Source organism: Panthera tigris, chromosome D3 (genome assembly GCF_018350195.1).
Source record: "Panthera tigris isolate Pti1 chromosome D3, P.tigris_Pti1_mat1.1, whole genome shotgun sequence".
Lineage (NCBI taxonomy): Eukaryota > Metazoa > Chordata > Mammalia > Carnivora > Felidae > Panthera > Panthera tigris.
The window spans coordinates 90,275,004-90,301,684 of NC_056671.1; the positions used below are offsets into that span (position 1 = coordinate 90,275,004).

The following is a 26,681-nucleotide window of genomic DNA, read 5'->3' on the forward strand; positions in this document are numbered from 1 at the left end:
TCTGGAACTCACATTGATGACTTATGGAGAAACAAGACGGTCTTGGTAATGAGATCCTTTTCTCTCTTTATTAAATATTGATTGAATATGGAAGAAATTCAATTTCCAATGGAGTTGAAATCTTATTTCTAGGGTGTTGGTAATAAGACTTTTATTTTTTCATTTGTTTGTTTGTTTCAGCTTTGACGCCCGGACTATGAACAGCTCTAGAGTGGAACTCTGGAAGGGCTTTGCTCTGTCCTTGCTGCTGGGAGCTGACACGTGGCTGCCCACGTGATTGAGGGTCGTTGCGGGTTTTTTTATGTTTATGTTTATTTTTTTTGAGCGAGGCTGGGTGCATTGCAAAAGACAACACGCCTGCAGTGGGAGGAGGGAAGAATTTTTATCTATGGAAGAAAAAATAAAATTCGTATCGCCCCTCCCTCCCCCAAGTTTGCCTCTAAGCCTCTGAGAACATTTCCAGGTAACTGTGAACCTATCTGATACACAGAGCCCTTAATTAAGCACGACAGTAATCACTCTAGAAATAAACTCAGAGAAGGGCTGAGGTTTCTTGGCCTTCTTCCCACGAGACTTATTTACTAAAGGACCAGGAGGGACTCATTATGAAATGGTTTACCTATTAGAAGGCCCCATGTCACTGGCTCTGAGAGGCAATTAGAGCTCTGTAGGCCCTTGTCGAGGCCACGCCGGCCGTCTCCCGGAGAACTCGGGTGGAAGGAAGCCACTCACTGCAGCCTCTGTGTCCACGCCACTTATCTGTGTGGCCCGACGCTCCGTCAGGGAAGGATCTTAACTTCTTCCGGCCCAATTTCCTTTGTACAAAGTAATTCGATAGCTCAGTATCCCTACTCTACTAGGCAGCTGCAAATTGATTGCTTGATGAATGTTCTAGAATCATTTTTTGAAATTGCTAAGATTATCCTCTACCCTCTTCTAAAAGGTGTACGCCTGCTACGTTTATCCTTTCCGGGTCTCCAAACACCCCTCGTGTCCTCCTGTGAGTCGCCAGCAGTAACAGTCTTGCAGAAAAGAACCAAGAAGGGAAAGACACACAAATATGGTGTTCGTTTTCAAACCTTGAAAAAGGAGATAATTACAGGTACTGTTTACAACGTCTGGCTTTAAAGCTTCATAGTACAAGCAACTCTTTGTTAAAATAAATAATGAGTTGATATATTTAAGGTCATGCTTCAGGAAGAAAAGTAAGAATAAGGTCCGTTTTTACTGAGTCATACAATTAGCTGAGGAAAAGGTAATGGATCTAAAATAACTCTGAGACCCTAACATGCAGGGTTTTGAGTATCAGTGTAAATGAAAGGCAGGTTCACAGAAAATTCTACGAAACAGAACTCCTTATTAAGTTGAGGGCGCTGTGTTGGATGGTTTCTCAGGCTCAGTCAAAGCCTAAGTGAGTTATCAAAGAGAACTGTGATCAGGCCGGCTTTACGGCTCCAACATGATTTTAGTATCTACATCATCGACTGAATTTTTTTAGTTTTCAAAACTATATTTGACACTGTGCCGAGGGAACTCTCCCAGATCATACCATATGGTCATTAGTTTAGCGGAAGTTACTACTCACTTATAAGAAGTCTTGTGCGGCTGATGCTGAATTTCACGGTCTCCTAAGAAAGCATATTGACTGATAACTGGCAAAAGACCGCAAGCAAAACATTCTGTCCATGGAAGTCAGTCTAGTCGGGGAGAGGGCCGTGGGAGTGATAGGAGTCCAGGAACGAGGTTTCATTTAGCAGAAGGAGAAACAAACAGCCAGTTAACTATGTGGCCTCCAAAGCAACTTTCCCCAACTCTTCTCCGGCTAAAGAATTTGAAATACATTTTCAAGACGTGGGGAAATGAAAGAAAATGATTTTCTTAAAAGGAACTGACGAATGAGAAAATAGTTCATATGGGGTTTTATTCTTCCTGTGGCTGATGGTTCTCTCTGGTAGCAGATTATGTGCACAGGGAGGGACATTACTTCTTTGATGTTATTAGGGGTACCGAGCTATGGAAAAGAGAACTCGCTATTACCTGCTATTAACTAGACAAAGCCAATGTATCAATCGTTTCAGAGAACCCCCACCCCTCCGTGTCCATCCGCATGGGAAACCAGGGCCAGGTACCGCTAAGTAATTCACGGTGCTGCTTCTCATAAGCAGAGGGCACCCGTTCTTAGGACCAAAGCTCGACTGATGATAGGGGCGGCTGCACAGTATGTATCTGCCATCCAGTTTCAAAGATGGACTTACCTGGGTTGACTTCCGTCTTTATTTTAATAATCCACCCGCGGCTAATAGGCCTCCAGCCTTGAGACAGTCGAGTACTGAGGCAAAAGGGGAAAAGATGGGATTTCTTAACACTGCTAACGTCTTCACTCTAGTTATAAGAAGATGGGATGGCAGGGGTGGGGGGCGCCTGGGTGGTTTAGTCGGGTAAGCGTCTGACTTTGGCTTAGGTCATGATCTCCAGGTTTGTGAGTTCAAGCCCCGCCTCGGGCTCTGTGCTGACAGCTTAGAGCCTGGAGCCTGCTTTGGATTCTGTGTCTCCCTCTCTCTCTGCTCCTTCCCCACTCTCACTCTGTCTCTCATTCTCTCTCTCTCTCTCTCTCACTCAAAAATAAATAAACATTACAAAATTTAAAAAAAAAATCTTTAAAGAAGATGGGATTGGTGATTTCATTATTGTTGAGACATATGTCACTGAGTCTTAACGAAGTGCTTTCAGAGATATTGGGACTCAGTGTGCCCCCAATTACTACCTGCAAACACAAGATACTAAACCTCCCAGACGCATAGTATTTCACAAGAGGTTAAGTGTGAAGTTCTGAGCAGAAACATGGTCCTTGAACCAGCGAGCATTGATCAAAAGGAAAAAAAGGTCCTGTTCTACTGCCTGGAATGTTATAGGAAAGTTGTTTTAGTTTCACACCCAGGACTGGCTTTGGAGGCACAGCAATTACCAATGTCTATGCTGTATGATCCATGAAATAATGGGGATTATACATACCCCAAACATCTTCCCACTGGCTGCTGAGCTCACCGTCGTGTGATTTATTATTAAGTGCTGTTTTACTTGCCAGCATTTTGTGGTTTAACAGCCCACCTGAGTGTGAATTAGTTTATCAACTGGCTTTCTTACGAAAAGACAGATGAGGCTACATGAAAATGCTTAGCACATGGGTAGGAAGCAGCTGATGAAAACAGAAGAATGGCCCAGAAGACGAACTCCCTTGCCTTTGAAACTTTGCCCGGGTCTGATCGTTCAGTTAACTCAATAGGTTCCTGATCTAGAAGAGTCTCTTCATTCCCAGGTTAACCTTGGACTTGAAAAACAATGGAAGAAATGAGGAGGATGGGAGGGAGGGGACTGAGTGAGAGGCGCTGCCTCCTTCAACTCAGGAGCGTCATGCCTCCTGTAGCACCTGGCAGAGAGGTGCGTCACCCAGAATGGGATGTGGGACAGCCGCTGGCACTTCCCCCGTCATGGGCCCTTCCCCGCTTTCGAGGGAGCCTGGACACTGACCCGGTTAACGTCGGACAAGGGGTATTCACATCCCGTCCGTTTACCTAGGCTTCCACTTACTTAGATGCTGGCTGATAAAATGTGTGGTCCCCTTTCAGTCCCCTTTCAACTATTACCTGTGAAACGCACAAACCTTCTAGACCTTGTATGAGGACCAGCTAGCTACACCTTATGGAGGACTGGAGCACTTCAGGGACCTTACCTTTACAATGTGAGAAGGAAAAGCAATGGAGAGCAAGACAGAGGAAGGGGATAAGGCTGCCTGCGGCCTTCAGGTCTTTCCCTGGTTGGAAACTCTGCACGGAGCCCTTGTGCTGCAGGAGCACCGTGCGGGAATGTGCTTATTTTGCGGTTGAAGGGATTGAGGGGGTGTGTTGCAGAAATTTTGTCTTAGGACTTCAAACTCATTCATTTAACACCGGTCGTAAGCTTCCCTGCCAGGAACTGTTGGTCACCCTCATCGTCTTTGCCAACAGAATGCCCATATGATGGAGTCCCTAGTGGGAATGGGCTGCCCATCGATGAATGTGGATCAATAACTATAGACATCAGTTGCGACTTTTACTCTTGCCTGTAGTGAAGAAGAAGGCACTCTCTTCCCTGAGTGCAGCTTGAGTTTCTCCCAGCAGGTTGAGCATGCGGACGGAAGAACCACCCCTGGATGGCATCTCCGCTGGGCTTCGCGGAGTCGGATGTGTGGGAGGGGCGCTCGGAGGCAGGGGCCAAGGAAGGGTCTGTAGGTTTAGGGCTAGACAGGCAGATATGTCTGTCGTGAGCCAGCACAAGGTCCATACACTAAATGTGGTGACCCGTTCACCCACAGGGGCGCTTCCTTTGTGTGTATGTCCTCTTGGAGTCATGTTCAAATGTCCCAGCCGCTCTCAGCTGCTCTGTTGGGGGTGGGGGTCTGCGTGCACATTCCAGTCTGCGTGGTGGCCGCAGCAGTGAGCAATGAGAATTCTCCCTGATCTCACTCTGAGGATACAAGAGTTGGGGTCTTGGCATCTGGCATCCTGTCCCTGTGAGGTTTTTCTCTTTGTTGCCAGCCTTGGAGGATCCGGGTATCACTTTATGAGGGCAGACGGAATCTTCCTGCCTTAGTCCATGTGGGTTGCAGTAACAAAACAGTCCAGCCTGTGTGGTTTATGAACAACACGAGTGTAATTTCTCACGGTCCAGGAGACTGTAAGTCTGACATCAGGATGCCAGCGTGGTCGGGTTCTGGTCACAGCCTTCTTCCAGAAGAGTGACTTTGACTTCTCATGACGTCCGCACAAAATAGAAAAGGTGAGGGATCTCTTGGAGCCTTCTTCTATAAGCCAGGAATCCCGTTCACGAGGGGATCCCTTGTGACCTACTGGTCTCCTAAAGGTCTCATCTCCTGATATCTTCGCATCTACCATTAAGAGTTAACATTGGAATTTTAGGGGAAGGCAAATGTTCAGACTATAGCACTTTCCAGACACATAGAGCTCTGAGGTTTATGGAGTTGTTCTCCGACCCAATGATGCCACATGAGAGTGTGTAACCTTGTCTCCATAACGCAAGCTTTGGGTCTGATGGCCAGATGCTTCTGTGAACTTCTTCGTGAATAAAAACAAATATGACCACATATACTTCAATGAAAGCAAATAGTCTGGAATTCTCCTTTGGTCCCAGGCAACGCATAAACCTCTTTCCCCGTCAGATTTTTTGAGTAAGTTCTCTTTAGCCTAATGAAACGCTCCACAGGAGTCCCACATTTTGTTCACTGAATTTCAAATCCGGGCTTCCTGGGTTATTCATAGAGTTCGTGAAGGTAAGAGAGGCTCTGCTGGAAGAAGAACACCATGGAGCTGTGAGACGCAAGGCTGAACGAGCGAGGTTGCTTGAGACCCATCTTAGGCGAAAGCCTACGGTTCAGGGAGGTAACAGTAGCCATTAGCCACACCGTGGCCTCTTGTAGTTCTTGTGAAACCCCATGTAAATTTTCACGTGAATTTCATGGAAAATGGCACTTAATGCATACACCAGATGCCGGCAACATCACCTCCATAGTAAATGTATATATTTAGATATTTCTTGAAGGTGCCTGCCAAAGATAGGTTTGTTCTCAGTCCTGACCTGTAGAAGCTTACGATGGACATAGAACAGTGTTGGGTGTTGAACAAAATTGCCCCAGAATAGTGCTTACTGTGCGAAACACACGGCAGGTGCCTAATAAAAGAATTGTTATCAAACAAACAGCGAACACATGTATTAAATACAAATCAATAGCTCAATAGCTCAGGCGTGTGCTAAGGCACAGAAGTGAGCAGTGTGGTCTTGCCCTCAGTGAGTTCCTTCATCGAACTGGAGGACAAGTCTCATTCCCCAGAGAGAAGAGTGAATCACAGTAGGCAGGGTCTCATCGATGCCACGGACACAGGGCAAGGGCTGGTGGCGGGTGGTGTCCTGAGAAAGAGAAAGGGTGCTGGTAGACCCTAAGTTCTGGCAGCTGATAGGAGCACACACGTGCAGGATAACATCTAGAATTCTCAACCGTGATTTAGAGTACAGGAAAAATGAGCTAAAAATTAACCCTAATTTCTGATAGGTCCTCAAACCTTCAGCTGCTCAAAAATGGTGGTGGTCATGTTGGTAGGAGGGACTAGATCCAATTCTGTGAAGCACGTGGTCCCCTCTGTGACCACTGGGGTCAGGGCTGAGACAGGACGAATTTGCTCTCTGTCAAGGAGGCTTAGGGGAAGAAAAGGCTACATCAAGATTTGCTGAAGATCATATGCAAATCAGCTCACTGATAGAAATACACGGTAATTCCTTGTGTGTGTGTGTGTGTGTGTGTGTGTGTGTGTGTATAAAGCAACAGGAAGTTAAAAGTCATGAACAAGAGCAAAAGAAAAAAAAAAGATACAATTTTCTGGTTTTCCAAAAAGCTTGGAGTTCATGCCAAGACACGTCTGAGTGCTGGTGTGGCTTTTCTACCTCCGTGTACCTTTGCCGTCCCAGGAAAGAATGTGTGATGATCCAAAGACAGAGTGAAGGTGGTGTTAATTAAGTCCTGGCTCCACCCACCACCAGTTGCCTCATGACCTTGGGCAGCTCACCTAACCTCTCCGGGCCCGAGTTTTCATCCCTACAAATTGGGCAAGATTGCCGGGGGGCCCAAGCGAGATGACCAGATGCGCACTTGCGTTCAGAGGAAGCACCGTTCATCGGGAAAAGCTGGGTGTCTCGTGACACATCCTCGAGCATGGTTCTCTGTGCGTCAACAGCGGAAAGCTGGGCCTCCATTCCAGGCAGGTTTGGGGATCGACTGGAGGGCCAGACCGAAGGAAAGGCGACACGGCTCAGCAGATCTTAGGTAGTTCATTTCAAACAACTAGAAATTGTACTGAAACATTTGCCTGACGGTGTCCCGCACATCTTCTGAAAATTCTTTTTCGGAAACTTAAACTTGTGGTGTGTTAAGCCAGGCCTGCCCTCCCTCCAGCCAGAAGAATGTGCTGATGTAATGTGGGCCGCCGAGGCAAGGCCACGTGAGATCCACTCCGAGAACGGTCTTCCGTGTTTTCCGGCTTCCGCACATCCGTTCCCCTCTCTCCTCCCTCCTGGAGTTGCACGTTTGGGTGTCTGTGGCCCTTGCGCTCCTAGAGTTCTGGGCTTTTCACTGAGGCGTCTGCAGCCAGACAGGGCTGGATGAGTTACACAGTGAAGCAAGCATTGGAACGATCACTCCCCCTGCATTGGTTGTGCTTAGGGTAGCACCATAACCATATGTAGGTGTTTAAAAATGCCACTTGGTGATTTTTATTATGTCGTGCTGCAGTCTTCCTATGTCAGTTGGGCTCCTCCCATGTCTATTATGAGGCACGAGAATGAAAGTTCCCACAATTTATGAGCCGAGTAGCAGCGGAGGATTAATAATCAGGGGCCTTTCATTAGAGCCTCCGTTAGGTTAACCCCTCTTTTCTCCCTGGGTTTTCTCTATGGAGAGGAATCGTTGTTCTGAACACAGTCCAGGTTTTTCTGTTAACCCGCTTGGTTGGAGACTCCTGTTGCCATATTTAGGGATTTGTGATACTGCAAAGGTTTTTGCTTTCGGCTTCCTCTTCTCATTTTTTACCCCTTAAAAATAAAGCAGACACGTGTGAAAGAAAAGTTTCTCTCTGATCTGTCGTAGCGAAGGGACTCTTCAGGCACAACCGGGTGATGCCAGCTTTGGCGTCGTGAGGGCGCGTGCTGGGGGGTGTGTCCTCCCAGCGATGGGCAGCCGTGTCGCAGGCACTGCAGAGAAGTGCGGACCACCGATTTGATGCTTCTGAAGGACGACGGCATGGTCCCCGGAGAGGTAGACCGTCGGTTGATGGAGATTCTTCCAAACTCTAAGGGGCTGAGTGTCAGAAGCCAGAGATGGCCATTTAAGGGTGGAGCTCAGGAAGGCAGGGGGAAGAGGGCACAGCGGAGCTGATCCCACTTTGCTGCCCAGAGCCTGCGGTGCGGACGTTCTCTCTGTGTCACTCGCTGGCTTTCAGACTCTTTTCAACTGGGTTTCCTCCTGACTCCCTGCTCCCGGTTTATCTTTCTACACTCTCACTCCACTTTGGTTATCTGGTTTTTCTCCGGACTTCCTGCCAGGCTCTGTTTTCTGAGTTTATGTGTCCCATTACAGCTGTAGGCCCCCAAGCTCCGGTGCAGGTCCTGCACACACACACACATGCACACACACACACACACACACACACACACACAGGTGTTGACTGCTGGGGAGGACTGGACCCCGGGCTCCTTTCAGCAGCCGTGTGGTGTTCCAGAGCTTCACCCACATCAGAGTCCCGCACTCCAAAATTCCTTTGCTTGGAGCCTCCTTCTAGACCATGACCGTGTTTATGGGGCCTCGCTTTGGTTATTTTGGCTTTGCATTTCCTTCTCTTATTCCTGGACACCCCAACCTAGATGGTTCCTGGAGCTGTCCGTCACTGCCTACTTCCTTCTGTATGTTCATTCATTCCCATCTGACCCACGCTCATTTCCCTGTAGACCACAGGCAAAGCTCCTGGTGAGCCACAGAGCCACTGGCCCCCCAAGCCCTGCTGCTCTAGACATGCCATTTGCGTGGCTTCCTTGTTTCTATTAATGGCACCTCCAGCCTTCTGGTCAGCCGGTCATTGCGCCCCTGCACTCCCCCTGTTCTAACTGCACAACACTCTCTACATCCTTTCTTACCCGCACCTCCAATCCCACTGCTCTGCCCCACCCGAGACCCTCAATACTGCCTGGGGGAATCCATGATTACAATGGTTACTCCACAGGCTCTCCATCAAACCAGCGATTTCTCCAGAATTACCTGCTAGCTCTTTCTAAATCATGTTGCGCTTATGCTCAGACAGCCCTCACACCTTCAGGGGCTGGCTGTTCATTGGTTACTAGGATAAGCCTAAATATTTTAAATTAAGGGCCATTCCTTATATATCTGGTCCAAATCTATTTTGCAGCCATATCAAACTTCACTCACCTTCATGTAACCTCCCTCTAGTCCTGCAGGGGTGGTGGGGGGCTGTCCTTTTGGTGTTTCTCCTATGGTACTCTTTGCTTATGAGTAATTCTGCCTGGAACAATCAACTCTTCTACCCGAATCCCAGCTCAAACACAACCTCCTCCGAGAGCCTTTCTTCATCTCCGTAGAGACTCTTCCTCTGGGCTTCCTGAACACGCCGCTGAGCTGCCTCCTGGAGACATTTGCCACGGTGTTTATGTGCCCTGAAGCTATTGGTGTTCTTAGATGCTTCATTTTCTTTTCAACTCCAATGCCATTGCATCAAGGACCTTTTCTTCATGATGTGTCTTTCGCTTACTGTAAGAACCTCCTTCACTATGGTGAGCCCTGGAAAATGGTTTGTTCATTTCTCTTGGGAGAAAGAACAGGAGTCTTTCTAGGGTCTCCTTGGCTCCCTAAAGGGACATTTTATGCATCCATTGTTCCATGAAAATCCTTGTAAGAGTTTTCGCCTCATTCAGGTGAGACTCCAGTGTATGGATTAGAAATAGGGGGTCACATGAAAGGCCTGCAAAATACCTTTCTCCTTTGGGTCTAACATTTTGAACCATGAAAAAAAATCCCATGTCCATTTCTTGTGGCATTTTCAAACTTGACCTGGGTAAAACTTCAGCACTTTCTTGAAGGAGAAAAGGGAAAGTCAGAAACTTGAGAATTTGTAGTGGCTTAAATGCTTCTAATATGTAAGCTAACAGAATTAGTTCAAGAGCAATTATAAAAACCTTAAGTATTCAATATTAAATACAATTTGTGTAATTTCAGAATGGAATATGTTTGAGCTTTCAGAAACAAAAACCTAAAAAGATCAGCATTTATTGTTTTACTTTTTGATTGCTTCTGAAAAATTGTATGGTATTGCTTTGTATGAATAGGTCTCCATGAGTAAATTATGATCAAAATTCAAAGCCATCATAAATTAAATGCGTTTTTTTCCTGCTTTGGTATACAAGACTTTCCATTAAGCTAGCCCCATATAATATACCTTGGATGTGTTCAAGAAAGCCCTGTAAATTATAGTAAGTATTTAAAATGGTAAGTAGACATTGGAAAAGGCCACATTAGGATTAATGAATGAAGGGGTTGATACTGAAAATGCACTTGTAAATAAATAACATGAAAAGTAAGGATGACACATTGTTAGGTTAGAGTTACAAGTAGGGATGACAATAAATTGTAGGGTGGCAACCGAGTGTTCATGGAACTTCAGTTTGCGGGGAGAAGCATGTCTAATTTCTTTCCAGCAATGACTTCCCAGTTCCTTCTGGTCTGTGCTCAACCCGGAGGTTTTCCTGTACCTTCTCTTCAGATTTGGGAAGTACTCGAGATTTCTCTGCTAACCAGTCTACTCCCTTCCCACCAGAACTCGGTGAATTACTCACGCGCTAGTTGAAGACGAGTAGGCGTGGAGCTGACTTTGGGTAGGAGACCGCGTTCTCTCCGCACCAGGAACTAAATGTGACAGGGAAGGAAACAGACCCAGGATGCAGGCCACTCCTGACAGAAACGGGAACACTGAGCACACACAGGCAGGGTGTGCTTTAAATACGCGTGCTTGTTTGTCTCAAGGAAGGTTTGAGGAAGTGAACGGCACTTTGAGGAGAGAGTTAAATAGGACAGTGTGTACTTGGACTGTTATTTATTTATTTTTTTAATTTGTGTGGCTTTGGCAGAATAGAGTGGAGACACTTGGAAAATTATCTTGGGTATATTTAAAGTTATGGCGCAGACTTTAAGTCTCCTTAGGCGTATGACAGTGCAGCTATCTGAACTCTGGTTTCCTAAATTATCCATACATATACATGAATATGCATGTGTTCTATGATGAAAGGAGAGAGATTTCCTTCTGAGATGTTCATTTTCTCCACTGCCCAAGTTCGCATAGCTCCAATTATGTGATTTGCATACCTGTTAGATTTCTCGTTCGCTAAAGAGGGTAACTTCAACCCGAACCAATAGAAATACTCTTCAAGAATTTATGCCCAGGTGCTTCACTCATGTAAGTTGTAAGAATAAGTAGAAGAGTAAAGCCCGGGTTCTATATCATAGAAAGAAAAATAAATGTAGATGGAAAGTGTACAGTGTCCTGAAAAGAACTGACAGGAAGCCTAAAGCTCTAAGAGACCATGAGAGTTTCTAGAATTTAAAATGATGAGGTGTGCCTGGATGGCTCTGTTGGTTAAGCACCTGACTCTTGATTTCTCACAGTTTGTGAGATTGAGCCCCACGCTGGGCTCTGTGCTGTCAGCATGGAGCCTGCTTGGGATTCTCTCTCTCCCTCTTTCTCTGCTCCTCCCTGGCTCATGCTTTGTCTCCCCACTCTCTCTCTCAAAAAAAAAATTAAACTTTTAAGGAAATAAACAAAATGATTATTAGATAAATTTGATTTCTTTATTTTTTTTTATTTTTTTAGAGAAAGAGGGAGCATGAGCAAGGGAGAGGGGCAGAATCTTGAGCAGGCTCCACGCTCAGTGTGGAGCCTCACATGGGACTTGATCTCATGACCCCGGGATCATGACCTGAGCAGAAATCAAGAGTGGGACACTCAACTGACTGAACTACTCAGGTGCCTCGCGAAATTCTATTTCTGACTGTGAAGGTATAGTTTACCCTGGAATATCTCTTCCACAGGTAACAAAATATAAAAACTCTTTCAAGACACTAAAAAAAACCCATAAAAAGCAGGCAGAAACTGGAGGAGATACTGAGTGAGGGTAGTTCCAAATCTGCACAGGGAAACATGGATAGAACTCAGGGAGAGATTCAGACCCCAGTGGCTTAAGAAATCATCAGGCATAGTTTGGGTCTCATAGCTGCTTGAAAGTGAAGGGAGAATTCTAGAAATCAGGAAACCACAGAAGAGGTAGGCCCCAACTCTGTGTATAAACTCTTTAGTCCTGATTGACTAATGAACTGAATATGCACGGGGAGACTAGAGGATTTCCATGAAAAAGCAATAGCTACAAGACGGGAAGGACTGAAGAGCGTCCACTGCAGCCCACGTTGAGGAAGACAGAGTTTGGAGTGTGAGTTCCGTCAAGTTCATTGACCACTAGAACAAAAAATCAGTGTACTTTTGAGGAATGCAACATAATCCCAAGTCTCTAGATGGGGCATCTACGATGTCTAGCGTAATAAAAAAAATCACTAGACACGCACAGAAACCATAAAATTTGGCTCAGGGTCAACAGACATTAATACCAATAATATCTGGATGGATTTAGCAACCCAGGACCTGAAAACAACGTCTGTAAATATGTTTAAGGATGTAAAGGAAAATATGATTTTAATAAGTGAACAGATCAGGAACTCAGCAGGGAAATAAAAGCAGTAAAAAGAAATGTAAATTCTAGGGTGAAACATGTAATTCCTGAAATTAAAAAAAAAAATTGCTGAGTGGATAAAACAGTGATGAAATTAGAAATCAACAGTAGACGTTACAACCAGTGGGTGAAAGTTAGATGAGGAACAAGTGTTTATATAGTCTGAAAATATCCCCGGTAATTACTTATTAATTACAAATGGAGAAATAGTAACTTCACATTCAGAAACCTAGTGAATTCTGTTTTATACAAGTGATCAAAGCCAGTATCACTAACATTGGAACAGAGAAATACCATATAATGTGATGAGAACACAGCCCTTCTGTGGAATTTCTGCCAAAAGGGCATAACCTGAATCCAATTACAAGGAAACACCCACAAACCCAAATTCAGGGACATTTATGAGGCAAGTGGCGTATACTCTTCTAAACATTAAGATAAAGAAAGACAAAGGCCCAGCAACAGCTCCTGATGAAAAGAAACTGACTAGACATAAAAACAAAATGCATTATGAGATCCTGGACTGCTTTCTGGAACAGGGGTGGGATATTTAAAGAACATTAGGGTGATTGATACAATTCAAATATAGACTGTGGCTTAGATAATAGAAGTGTTTCAAGTTAAATTCTGTGAACATGATAATTGTGCTCTAGTCATGTAAGAGAAAGTCTTTGTTCTTAGTGAATACACATTCAAGCATTTACGGGGGAAGTGTCCCAGTGTTGCCAAATTATTCCCAAATGGTTCAGAAAAAATATGCAGGAGGAGAAAGCAGAGAGGTAGCGAGTGTAGAGGTGAGCTCATATAACCCTTAAGGGTCACAGAGACATTTGGTTTTTACTTTGGATGAAATGGAAAGCCATTGGAGCTTTCTAAGCTGAGGAATGACAGGATCTCATATATGTCTAAAATCAGTTCACTCTGGAAACTGTCAAAAGAAAACAAGAGAGGTATGCTGTAGGAAGTGACTGCAATGACCCAGGCCAAGATATTGGTGGCTTGGAGCAGGGTGGGAACAAAGAAAGTGGCAAGAAGTGGCTAGTTTCTGGGCATATTTGGAAGGAAGACCAAACAAGATTTGCTGATTTACCCCATGTGGATTGGAAGTGAAGGAGGCCCCAGGGTGGTGACAAGGTGTTTGATCTGAGTAAGCAGATGGATAGAGTTGCCATTAATGGTGATGGGGAAGAGGTAAGAGAGGATATGAGAAACTCAGCATGGGATATGTTAAGTTTGAGACAGCTATTCAACATGCAAGTGGAGATGTCAAGGTGAGAGAGTTTTAAGTCTGGAGTTCAGGGCAGGTGTTTAGGCTGAAAGTACGAATTGGGGCGTCTTTGGCATGTGGCTGTTCTTTAAAAGCAGGAAACAGACTGTAGGAGATGCCAAGAGACCGAGTCTAAGTGGAAAGAAGGAGACAGTCAAAGACAGCCCCAGGCAGACCAACCGAGGTCATGATTCCCACTCAGCCGCAGCGTTCATGATGCTAGTCAGGGGACAATTTGGGGACGAGGCAGGAGACTTGACTCACCGCCTTTTACTGAGACTGGCTCCGTCCTGACCGAAGGCACCCAGAAAGAGTTTGCAAGACATCTCCTACTACAAGGATCCCCTCTACAAACTTTGGAGTCGACAGTGATAAGCTAATCTCCATGTATCCACTGTTGCATTTCTAAATAAAGGTCTCTCTTGGACAGGTGGAGCCATCAGAGGCAGGAGATGACATTTGCATTGTCAATAGGAGATCCCCTAATTGTCTACAGTTCCCAACGAGAGCCCCTCTGGGGGTCACAGAGGCAAACACTAGTTGCTGGAGGCCATCACTTCAGTCGTTGGAGCTGACCAGTACAGGATCCCCTTGAGGACTCCCCAACCATGAGGATACCTGTAGAGTTTGCCAGTTTTTCCACACTTCTTCTTGGGAAGCTGGATGCTGGTTCACAATTCTGCCGTGAGAATATCTACCTGCAGATGTTCACCTGTCTCCCTCGCCCTTCAAAATGAAGCAAATATACACAGATACAAGATGGAATAAGAGGTATTGAGCAAATCAAGTTAAAAAATGCTCCCTAACACTCTAGAGGCCCAGACACTAAACATATTTTTCCATTTAAGCAGGTTTTTGTGCTGAGTTATTAGGAAAAATGCACTGAACATTTACTTCACCTTCAGCGTCACCTTCATTCTGTCCCCATTGAACTAGGCTAGTATTTATCTCATCAGGGAACTGGGTAAAATAAGTAAGTAGGCAAGGAGTGGGAGATGAAATTCAGGGTTGAGCACTGTCGGCTTATTGATGGTGTTGCGTCCCCAAGTGTCCCATTATCCCTTGGAGCAGCCTCGCTCACATGCTAAAAAGGAGAAGTGGTTATCCTGGGGGGTAATGTATGATCCCCTGGGGCTTTCTCCACAAGAAAATTGACCTTATATGGGCATCCACTGGCTCTCAAGAGGCACTGTATTTTATTCATTTTCCTCCATCGTAAGGCTGGGCGCAAATGAGAACCCAGCCACCCAACCCAGAAGGAAAGCCCTTTTTCCGTTCTGTTCTCTGCTGATGATGCGTGGGGTTTTGCTTTTTGGGAACCTCCCCTCCGATGATGACCTTGATCAATTTAGGCACAGGTTGGCTTCGTTGGTTTTTGGTGATAAGGCTAATTTTTTCCATTCAAATCCAAGGCCAGTTAGCTTTGGTCTGCTCTAAGGGCAACATCTTCACCCTATGTGAGCTTCTTAAAACTTGTGGGTCACTGGTCACAGGAGTGCGGGGACAGAAATGGCAACAGTAGTCCTTTATTCTTCTCCGTATCAGAGGAAAATGCCTTACCTGGGATGCTGAGGGCAAGCGGCGTCCCTGCATGGAAAGCTGCCCATTGATTCTGTGGAAAGTTCTACCAGAATTCCTTGGAAATCACTCTGCGGGGGAGGGGTGCTGAAGAGGTGGGGACCCCATTACCTCTGACAGAGGCCTGACACCAGGGCCTTTTTTTAAGGAGGTTACTCACTCTGTCCCATAGGTTATTGCTGATTTGTCCGGTGGTTAAACCTTCCTACCCGTCCCTTCCCTTTATCCTCAGGATTCAATCCATCCAAGAGGCAAATCCTTCCACAGGTCTGTGGCTTTTTAAGTAATTCAAAAAGCAGCCTTGGCAAGAGATTTAGTTTGGAGTCACCATTCCCCCAAACTCTCAGGAATCTCAAGGTGGGAACAGCCAATGAGCGATAGACCTGATTAGGTAAGGATGGACCTTGCACGGCTCACGACACGCGTGGGGCCGATTTGATCAGAGAGGAGGTGGGTCCCTCTGAATCCCAGAGGCTCCTCGCCATTCCAGTGACCTGCTTCCTCATGTGCTTCATGTCTGACCTCAGGACATTTTCATGTTTCTGGCCTCTTCATAACCATTGCTCCCTTAACAGAGCAATCTTTCCTCTTTCTTTGGTGTTCCAAAGTGTGGAGCAGGTAGTTCTAAGGAAATGCAAGTCACCGCCATAAATCGCAAGTGATTTTCGAAAGATATAGAATACTCCTAAACGATGACATATTTCCAGAAGATCGGTAAAACATTTCTGAGGGATATATGGCTGGGCAGTTGTGTCTGCGAACAGCCTGCTCTGTACATTAACTACATTCGTGACTTTAATCACTGATAGAAAAGCAAAGCAAAGAAAACAATATATATACATACAGAGCTGCAAAATACTCGGGTGGCTCACCTTCTCCGTCAGTCCCCGGAGACCTTCATCCCAGAGTGCTGGCCGGGAAGGAGGCTCTCGGGCTTGTGGTAGCTGATGACCAAAGTCAACTGTAATCGCAACAGTGTGGTGACAGGTGAGCTAGTTAAAATTTTGCATCTATCTGGCCTCCAGGGCTAAGTCTAGAGAGGATAGGATAAGGAGGGGAGGCCTCCCGGTTACGCTGATGGAGATGAAAAGGAAAGAAAGTTCTCTCCCCTCCACTGGGTGCTAATGGGGCGTGCCTCGCTCCCCGCAGCCCAACCCGGGACTGTGCTGGTGCCCAGGACATCTGGCAAGGCGACTGTGAAGCATGTGATACCCAAACGACCTCGCGTGGACCTCCGGAAACATTCTGAACACAAGGGGCATTGTGGCTAACATGCACATTGGTGCAAAGGCTCTGCTAAGTTGTGGAAGCCTCCTTAATTAAGGATCCGGTGTTATAAAACTCCAAACAGTTGTATGGAGTGTCTCCATAGGTCTTGTGGTGAGTCATCTGCTTTAGCAATTTGGTAACCAGCTCTTCACGGCCACGGTGGCCCCTGTGCGGATGAGCTGCACCCTATGGAAAAAAAACATGATCAAGAACAAACCCAAGAGGGAAGGTGTCGGGAGTGGATTACGTTATACCCAAAATGGAAAAACGATCTTCCTGAAAGCCACGTAGGAAAAGCTTCGTGAATCGTCAAGGTCTACCAGTATACATCCTGAGTTCAAATACCAGTGCAATTTGATCTGTTGGATACAACTTTGCTACTCACCTACTGTATGCACTTTACTGGAGTGATTTGCCACAGGGAAAGACTGAGTCATTGTAACCATCGACTTCCCCAGAGTACGAAATAACGAACGAAAGTCATGTTCTTAGATGTATCATGTGGAACTCCTGGGGAGCTCCATCTAAGTCTCTGAGACAGGGCCAGAGATGCACTGGCCCGTGTCCAAGTGCGAGATGTGGCAGGAGTAGTTATGGGAGCCGTGAGGATGATTTCTGAGGCTACGCGTTTAAAATGTCTCAGGCGTCCCGGATCAATATTGCTCAATAACAAATGGCTTATTACAAATCTTTAAATTTTTTTAATGTTTATTTTTGAGAGAGAGAGAGAGAGAGAGAGAGAGCAAGTGGGGGAGGGGCAGAGAGAGAGGGAGACACAGAATCCGAAGCGGGCTCCAGGCTCCGAGCTGTCAGCACAGAGCCCAACATGGGGCTCGAACTCACGAACCGTGAGATCATGACCTGAGCTGAAGTCAGACACTTAACCAACTGAGCCACCTAGGTGCCCCAATAAATCTGACATGTAAATTGAGAATTCTCGACCACCAAGATTTTTCCACCAGCTCCCTCTCCTGATGGGTCTCCCATAATTTCAGAGGCAGTCTTCATGCAAGAGTTAGCCACCCTGAGATCCAGAGACTAGCACTGAACCTGTGGTCTATTTCAGATTAGTCCACACTTTCCCCAAGTTAACTTGCTCTAACTAGAGAATAATGATGATGATGACAATTGAATGAGCCCATCCCTTCTACGGGAACCAACGGAACTAACTGAAGTGTGATTGTGTCTACTTCCTGAGGCCATGGGCTGGTTTGGGGTCTCATGTGAATTGTACATCTTCCTACTTCAGAGATGTGGGGGGGAAAGGTCACCCAGTGGAACACAGGGTTAGGGCTTATGGTAGAAACGGATAATTGTAGAACTAAATGTATTTCCCAGGAAAATCACACCCCTACGCACATCAAAGGTTCAGAGAAGTTTTTCTGCAATTTAGCTGCATAACACACAGGTTTTCTGAATCTCCATTCAGCTGTTTCAAATGCTGGCTTTAAAGGGTCCCCTGAGTCCTATAGCACACCCGTGATTATAAAAATATTTAAAGCCACAGAAAGAATATATAGCTGTGCAGACACATGTGTTGATTTATTGTGTCCCGTGGTTTGATACACACTGGAAGGCAAGGTTTCAGGCTGACAAAGGCATCAGAGTAGCAGGCTTCAATCCATATATTACGGTACCAGCCCCAGAAAGGGAGCAGGGTCTAAAACAAGGCTATAATATAGGGTTTCTGAAAACTCCTCTACATAAGCAGGAGACAACATAAAAAGTTACATGACTATTTATGCGACACAGAGCCGTATTCGTAGTGATATGACCACATAAATAGTATTGTGAATTTTTGGAATATGGAAATTAAAGAAAAATATTTCAAACCCAAACCATATATTATGAAAAATAACAAATCTTCCCAAATGCCGTCAAAGAGAAAGAGATGAGGTGGGAGAGGGAACAGAGTTCTAGAAATATCTATGAATTTTTCTTTATTGATGAAAACTTCACTATCTAAAAAAGAAAAAAAGAAAAAAGAAAAAAGAAAGCAACAAGGGCGCCTGAGTGGCTCAGGCGGTTAAGCGTCCGACTCTTGATTCTGGCTCAGGTCATGATCGCATTCATGGTCGTGGGATCGAGCCCCGAGATGGGTTCCATGCTGAGCGCGGAGCCCGTTTGGGATTCTCTCTCTTCCTCTCCCTCTGCCCTAAACCCGCTGGCTCGCTCTCTCTCTCTCTCTCTCTCTCTCTCTCTCTCTCAATAAATAAATAAATAAATAAACATTAAAAAATAACAAATTAAAAATAAAAATAGCAAAACTCAGGCTTTTGTGTACAGTAAATGTATTATTATGAGAGATTAGCTTGTTTTTTTTTTAAGTCTTCCACAATTTAGTACTAATGTTGAAATCTTGCACAGTATGTGAGTTTTTCCTTACAGTAGGTGTTTGGGTGTGTTTGCTGTTTCCTGCCTGGAGTCTTGGTCTAGGGAGCAGCCCATGGACCCCACTGCCCCTTCCTCACATTCCCTCCTGCCCCGTCTGTCTTTGTTCACTAGTACCCAGTCCCCTGGGTCTTATTCCTGTTTTTGACACCTGCCAAGCCCATTAGGTTGAAGCCTTTGCATTTCCTGTCTCTTAGTCTGGAATGTTCTGAGCTCAGAGCCATATAGCCCTCAGCCTTTCCTTCTACCTCCCTGGACTTTTCTTTTCTTTTCTTTTCTTTTTTTAAATTTTTAATGTTTATTTATTTTTGAGAGAGACAGAGACAGAATGCGAGTGGGTTGGGGCAGAGAGAGAGGGAGGCACAGAATCTGAAGCAGGTTCCAGGCTCCGAGCTGTCAGCACAGAGCCTGAAGTGGGGCTCGAACTCACGAGCTGTGAGATCACGACCTGAGCCGAACTCGGACGCTCAACCGACTGAGCCACCCGGGTGCCCCATCCCTGGACTTTTCTAAGAAGCAGCTAGCAAGCCCCTTCTTCCACATGATTCCGAGGTAACCCGGCTGCCTTTCTCAAATAAGCTTCTTCCCAAAAGGACAATGCCGAGGTACATGAGGGCAGAGATAGAGACCAAGAGGATGATCGATGACCCGAGAAGCCCTATGACGTTTGAATTATTTTAGCAATAACCCAAGAACAGTGCTGCACACATAGAAGATATACGGTACATGTGTGGGTTATGAGTTAACAAATTAATGAAGTTATAAAATAAATGAATGAACATGTTCTGCTGATATGAAGTACAAGGACTGCATTACGGAGAGTCTCTGGTAGCCTATTCTTATTAAAATCAATCATGAATAGCCAAAATAGAATATGCGCAGAACAGAAAATAAAGGCTTATTTTATGAGATGTAACGTGTGTCTTTAATGTTCCTATCGCCATATTTAAAACCTTCAGAAAGCTTGAATTTGTAAACAGTGATCATAGATTGATATTATATATATTTATGAGCAGTGTTCAAAAAGTGTAGCAAGTTAATTACTGATACATTACACAGAGTTCGATATTTTCATTAGTAGTATAATATCTGGTTGGGAGTCAGTAAGTAACACAAAATCAATCCATTGTTAACTATTTGTGAACTAGTACACTTCAAGATTTGAATGTCTGGCGATTCTACACAAAGCCTGAGAAATGATTTTGGAACATTAAAAAAAAAGTTTCCTTTCCCCAAATCCATTGCCGGATGGTTAAAGTTTGTGGAGGAGAGGTTATGAATGGCCAAGTGTATTGAAAGCAGTTTATGGCTTTTTTCTCTTATTATAATTAGATTATTTAATAAAGTATCATGTGAACCAAATAAAGTTACTGTTTCTTTGAAAAGTAGGTTGAATTTTTTTTAAAGACTCAGTAAAGTCAAGTTGATAAGAAATTGCCAATGATTGAAGTGTGGACAAGAAAGCTACTTTTTTTTAAAAAAAATGTTAAAAGTCTAAGATTTTGCACTGAGATGGCTTTGCAAGTTTTCTCCTTCTCTTTCCATTTTCAAGAAATGTATGGGGTGCCTGGGTGGCTCAGTCGGTTGGGCGTACGACTTCAGCTCAGGTCATGATCTCATGGTTTGTGGGTTCCAGCCCCGCATTGGGCTCTGTGATGATGGCTCAGAGCCTGGAGCCTGCTTTGGATTCTGTGTGTCCTCTCTCTGCCCCTCCCCTGCTTGCTCTCTCTCTCTCTCTCTCAAAAATAAATGAACATTAAAAAAATTTTTTTTAAATGTATAAAAGCAAACACAGAGGTTTAACCCAAGGTATGGTTTACACAAAAAACAAACCAAACACCAAAAACCAAAACCAAAAACCAAAAAAAAAAAAAACCCCGATAATTAATCTAACTTGAAAAAAATGTCTTGGGCCTCATTGGTGAGTGAATATAGGTTAATACATTTTGCTTAAAATAAAAAAAAATTAAGTGAGATGACATTTTTAATACAGTTAATAGTATCAATTTAATACCGTTAGTAGACATTAGTAGTACCGTATCAAAGACTTCAGCTGTAGTTGCCTAGCCCGAGTCATAGATGATACAAAATATTCCAGCCTGTCTCCCCACAAGTAAATGCAGGAAGGTCTTCTGGTAATAAACCAGGAAAGACAGTTTGCCCGGACTTTCCCGTTTATGCCATTCAGTTGTTAAGGCAAATAATTTGTTCAAGTTGTCTTACTTTGATAAAGCTCCCAACGGCAAGGGGTAAGAAAACAATGATTTGGAACAAGTTCCTTGAAAAAAATCGAACTGATATCAGGTTACCTTACTAGTGTGACCAGATACTAAGGGGCAATGATAATATCTTCAAAATTCTGAAGGAAGAAAATTTGAACTTAAAATTTCAGACCAGTACAATGGTGAGTAAGCATGTGAATAAAAAACACTCCTCAGTTATAAAAGACTTGTAACATTTACTTTACCTAGAAAGGTCAACTCTGGGAAAGCTTTTCCCAAATTGGAAATGGAGTAGACACATTTACTTCCTCGTCTTTCATCACAGGGATAATCTCTAAAATCTACAAATCGATATTTCATACACTTTGGTACTAGTCGGTATCATAATCGTGTTTAGGCATTATTTGTATACCAATATTTAATCTTATAAAAATGTCTTAAAGTATGGTGACATCTTTAAGTGGTGCTTTGTGGCTTACAGGGAAATTATATCTGCAAAGTTACTTTTAGTTTTCCTAATCTGTCATTCCAACAGCTGAATAAAGCAGAAAAAAGAACAAGAATGTTTGCAAGAGAACTACAAACTTTAGGATCTATTTTAAAATGTCTACCCGTAGGGGTGCCTGGGTGGCTCAGTCGGTTGAGCATCTGAATCTTGATTTCCGTTCAGGTCATGATCTCATGGTTATCGAGATCAAGCCCCGCTTCCCGCTCTACACTGAGCCTGCTTGGTGTTCTCTCTCTCCTCTCTCTGCTCCTCCCCTGCTTGTGCGCGCACGCTCTCTCTCAAAATAAACAAATAAATGTAAAAAAATGTCTATTTACAGAAATGGGTTTTTTTTTTTGGAAAATGCATGTAATAAGACAAAATTCCTCAACTTCATATTTCAGTTTAGTAACAATTTTAAGGCCAACTTGAAGAAAAAAGAACACCAAATTGTGAAAGCTTAATTAAGCACTGAAGTCAACACTTAGGATGAGAGAGGAAATCACAAAAATTACAAAGTTATAAAAACTTGCAAATATCACAGATGCCAACAAATGCATTACAATTTCATAGTATGTTCTTAATCAAGTATGTGCTGTGGATTTTGAATTGGAATTGGAGACATCAGTATGAACTTTTGGTTTTAAATATATATCCAGCTAGATAGATGTAAAAATAAATACAGATATTTATATTTATATTTATATTTATATTTATATTATAAATATAGGTGCATGTGTCAGTACACATACACGTATTTCCCAGGTCTGTCTGCTGAGGGCATTGGGGAGAAATTACCACTCATAGCAATGAGCACACACAGCCTTGATCTTGTTTTCTGAATACCATCTCCGAAAAAAGGCACCACAGGTTTCTGGGAAAGTGGTCAGTTCCAGACGTGGGGCATGGAACATACCACATGAGCCAGGCACATCTTGTGCATGCGGAAAAAAAAAAAAGAATCGCTGGAAAAATGGTAGGGTTTTGTCAAAAGGGCACAGAAGCAAACCTGAAGAAGTCCCCAATGGCTAGAGTTAGAACAACTTGGGCAACAAAATAAAAACAAATGTATTAGATTTTAACCCATAGAATAAAATTAATATTCATGAGTCTACGCTGATATAAAACATGAATAAATGAATAAATGGGAGAGAAGTGACGAATCGTCCCTACAGAATAATTCAAATTAATAAATGTAAAAGAAATGAGGGAGATACAAAATCACCCGTAGGCAAAGCCCACGGTAATAATTAATGCAGGAAGATCCACCGATGGCCCCCAAACTTGATGGGCAACGCTTGTAAGAGAAACAGAATATATGCATGTACTTGAAGGCTCTCCCCCAAGGTATTTACGAGCGACAAAGGAGAAATGATGATTATACGATGGCGAAATAGGGTACAACGCCTTAACCAAGAGATTGAGATTAACACCCCAAGTAACAAGAGATTTTGGCAACATATTCCCCCTGGTAGGATGCACTGAAGAGAACACTTCTATGGTATTCTTGCCCCAAATCATAACCTCAATCTAATCCTATGCAAACATCAGACAAGCCAAATCAAGACACGTTCCACAAATGAACTGAGCAGGTCTCATCGAATGAATCAAGGTCATGAAAGACGAGGAAAGTGAAGAACCATCCCTGAGTAGAGTTGTTGAGGGAGATACAACATACATGCAGGGTGGATTCTTGGACTGGATCCTGGAACAGAAAATGGACACCAGGGGAAATTTGTATGAGATTTGTATTTTAGTTAATAACATTATACCACTGTTAATGTCCCGGTTTTGATAGCTGGATAATGCTTATATAAATTGCTAAGTTGGAGGAGTCCTTTCAAGCAAGGGCCGTCTTGGCCCTTGAGACATTGGGCAATGTCAGTAGACATTGTGATTCTCAGCACTGGGGGACGACTGCTACTGGCATCCAGTGGGTGGAGGGCACTGGATGCTGCTGGGGGAATCTGGGGGAAGTTGCGGAAGGGGATACGTGAACTCTCCCACCATTTTTGCAACTTTTCTGCAAATCTAAGTTATTTCAAAATTGAAAGTTAGTATTTAAAAAAAGGGATGCAGCAAATGCCTTGAGGGGAAATCCTACAGATATTGGGTATTTTACTCTGAACCTTCCTTCTCTAAAGTATCTTAACTTGTTAAGTTTTCATTATCTTAGAAGTTCCGAAGTCCGGTTTTTCTCTCCCCAGCATTATGAGATTACCAAAAGGGGGGCTGCAAATAGAAGTCCCCTTGCCATCTTATTTAACAGCTCTACTGAGTTATCTTTATATACCATAAAATTCATCTCAGTATACAATTCAATAATTTTTCTATATTTACTAAATTGTGCCCCATGATCCGGTTTTAGAATTTGTCTTCACCCCAATACATTTTTTCGTGCCCTTTTACAGTTAACCTCGATTCCCACCTCAGCCCCAGACAACCATTAATTTATGTCAGATCTCTACAGATTTGCCTTTTCTAGACTTTTCATATAAATGCAATCATACAACGTGTGGTCCTTTGCGCCTGGGTTCTTTCACTTAGCATAATGCTTTTGACGTTCATCTGTGTTGTGGCAGGTTATCAGTACGCCGTTTCTTTTTATTGCCAAATAGTGTTTGTTGTATCGATACTCAAGATTTTATTTATCCATTCGTCAGTTGATAGGTACTTGGATTGTTTCCACTTTGGGTTATGAATTATGTCTCTACGAACATTTGTATAAACGTCTTTGTGGGAACATATGTTTTCATTTTCCTAGGAAGAGAATTACTGGGTCATAAGATACATTTATGTCTGATTTGTTCAGAGACTACTACACTGTTTTCTAGAGCGGGTAGGCCATTTTCGCCTTCCCACCAGCAACGTACGTAGGGACCGATTTTCCACGTCTTTACAGAAACGTAGTATTGTGTAACATTCTGATTACAGCAATCCTAGTGGGTGTGAGTGAGATGGTATCTTACTGTGCTTCTTAGTTATGCTTACTCAGTAATTAATAGTAGTGAACATCTTTTCATGTGCTCATTGGTCATTTTGTGCATTGCATTTGGGAGCATGGTTATTTGACTCTTTTGCGTATTTTTGAGCTCTTTACCTTCTTAGCATTGAATTATAAGAGTTCTTTATGTACTCTGGATACAAGTCCTTTTTAGGACATATAATTTGCAAATAGTTTGTCCTGGTCTGTGCCTTACCTTGTTTACTTTATTAATGGTATATTTTGAAGTGAAAAGGTTTTAAGTTTTGATTAAACTCAGCTTGTCAATTTTTTCTTTTATCACTTATGCCTTTGATGTTTTCTCTAAGAATTCTTGGCCTAACTCAACATCACAAAGATGTTGTATTTCTTGTATTTCTTTGAAGAATTTTATAGCTTTAACCCTTACATCTAGGTGCTTATCCATTTTGAATTAATGCTTGTGTATGGTGTGAGTGAGGGGTCTGGCTAAGTCAATTTTTTTTTCCATGTAGATATCCAGTTGTCCCAATACCATTTTGTCAAAAGGTCTATCCTTTTCTCAGTTGGATTGGCCCCGTTGACTTCTTGAAGTTGGATTTTTACTTCTTCCTTTGCTCATTTGTTGTCCTTGCAGAAAGAGGACACCTACTGATTTTTTTTTGGGGGGGGACTCGTATTTAGTCACTTTAATGAACGATCTAATTTGATTCTTTTTTTATGTAGTAAAAATCATCTTAAACTAATGATAATTTCATGTATTCCTTTCCGATAATTTTCTTCTGAATATATTTTTATCTTATTGCATTGATTTGGAATTCCAAAATGATGCTGGGGAAAAAGTAAAGTTAGTTGTTCTCATATTTTGACTTCACTGGAATACTTCTAATGTTTCACCACTTACTATAAAATATTTGCTGTGAGTTTTGGAAGCTCTATTTCCCAGCCTGCTCGAGAACTTTCTATCCTAATTTACTATATATTATTAAAAAACAGGAACCGCTGTTAAATTCTATTCAATGTCTCTCTGTTTCTTTCACTTTCGTTTTTTTTTTTTTTTTTGCATCTGATGAAATGCTTAGGTAATTTTTTTTAACAATTAATGCAATAAATCATGTTAATAGATTTCCTACATTTGAATTATAGAATGGAATGAACTTGCTTCTGTGTACTGTGTTATCTTTTGTCGTTGTTGCTGTTGGATTCACTAGGTTGATACTTAGAATTTCTTACACCGATATGAATAAATGAGTTGAAACTATATTTTTTAGTTTTCCTGTGTTTACCTGGCTCTGTTGTTCGTGTTACCTTCATAAATTTGTCTGGGAAGTTCTCTATGGTTTTCCAAGCTATAAGAGAGTTTAACCGACAGAAGGCATTATTGAGTCCCTTGAAAGTTGATAAATAATTCCATGCCTGAAAACTTCTTGTGGCAGATATTTGAGAATCTTTTAAATTTCTTTTAAAACTATTAGTGTAATAGGTGTTCATGTTCTACCATGTCTCTCTTTTGGAAGATAATTTTGGTAACATGTTTCCATACCAACGATCCATTTCATTTGCTTTGTTCAAATGATTGGAATGATTCCGGGCGCACACTATTTTGTTCATGATTTAAACATTTTTATGTGTATCTGTTTGCTCTCCCCTTTCCCATATCCGGTGTTGGTAATATATATTTGTATTCCTTCTCACTCTCTCTCATTTTACTTCGTCTGTTTTATGGGTCCTTTCAAAGAACGTCTGTTTTGCTTTCCATCAATTTCCGGTACTTATTAACCTTTATCTCTCTCTACTTTCTAGCACACAGCACTTGCTCAGAAGAAGTTTGCCGAAAAGCACGTCTTTCTCACAACGGAGAAAACGGTAGCAGCAGAAAAGCCGAAAAAGATGTGCTGAGAATCCCGTATTTCTCAGACATTTACTTTTGTATCTCGTCGTTTAATAAACCTTTAATTTTCTCCTCTGGCCAAGCAGAGCATATTTTTACGCCTTAAAAAGCAAGCAGGGCATCTTTTGAGGTGTTTATGTTGTCTTTGGGGGAGTCGCCACTGAAATCGCCATCGGTAAGTGGGGTTACTTGAAGAGCTTTCAGACTGTTGGTGGAACTCCCAAGGGCTT

The 26,681-nt window shown here is 43.1% G+C and overlaps 1 long non-coding RNA gene across 1 annotated transcript; it reads left to right on the forward strand.

The window, feature by feature from the left end:
* The first annotated feature begins 190 nt into the window (after positions 1 to 190).
* On the forward strand, positions 191 to 26,476 carry LOC122232712. Its single transcript, XR_006210100.1, has 3 exons — positions 191 to 463; positions 944 to 1,102; positions 26,364 to 26,476. It is a non-coding gene; the product is annotated as an uncharacterized LOC122232712 (long non-coding RNA).
* Positions 26,477 to 26,681: the final 205 nt, after the last annotated feature.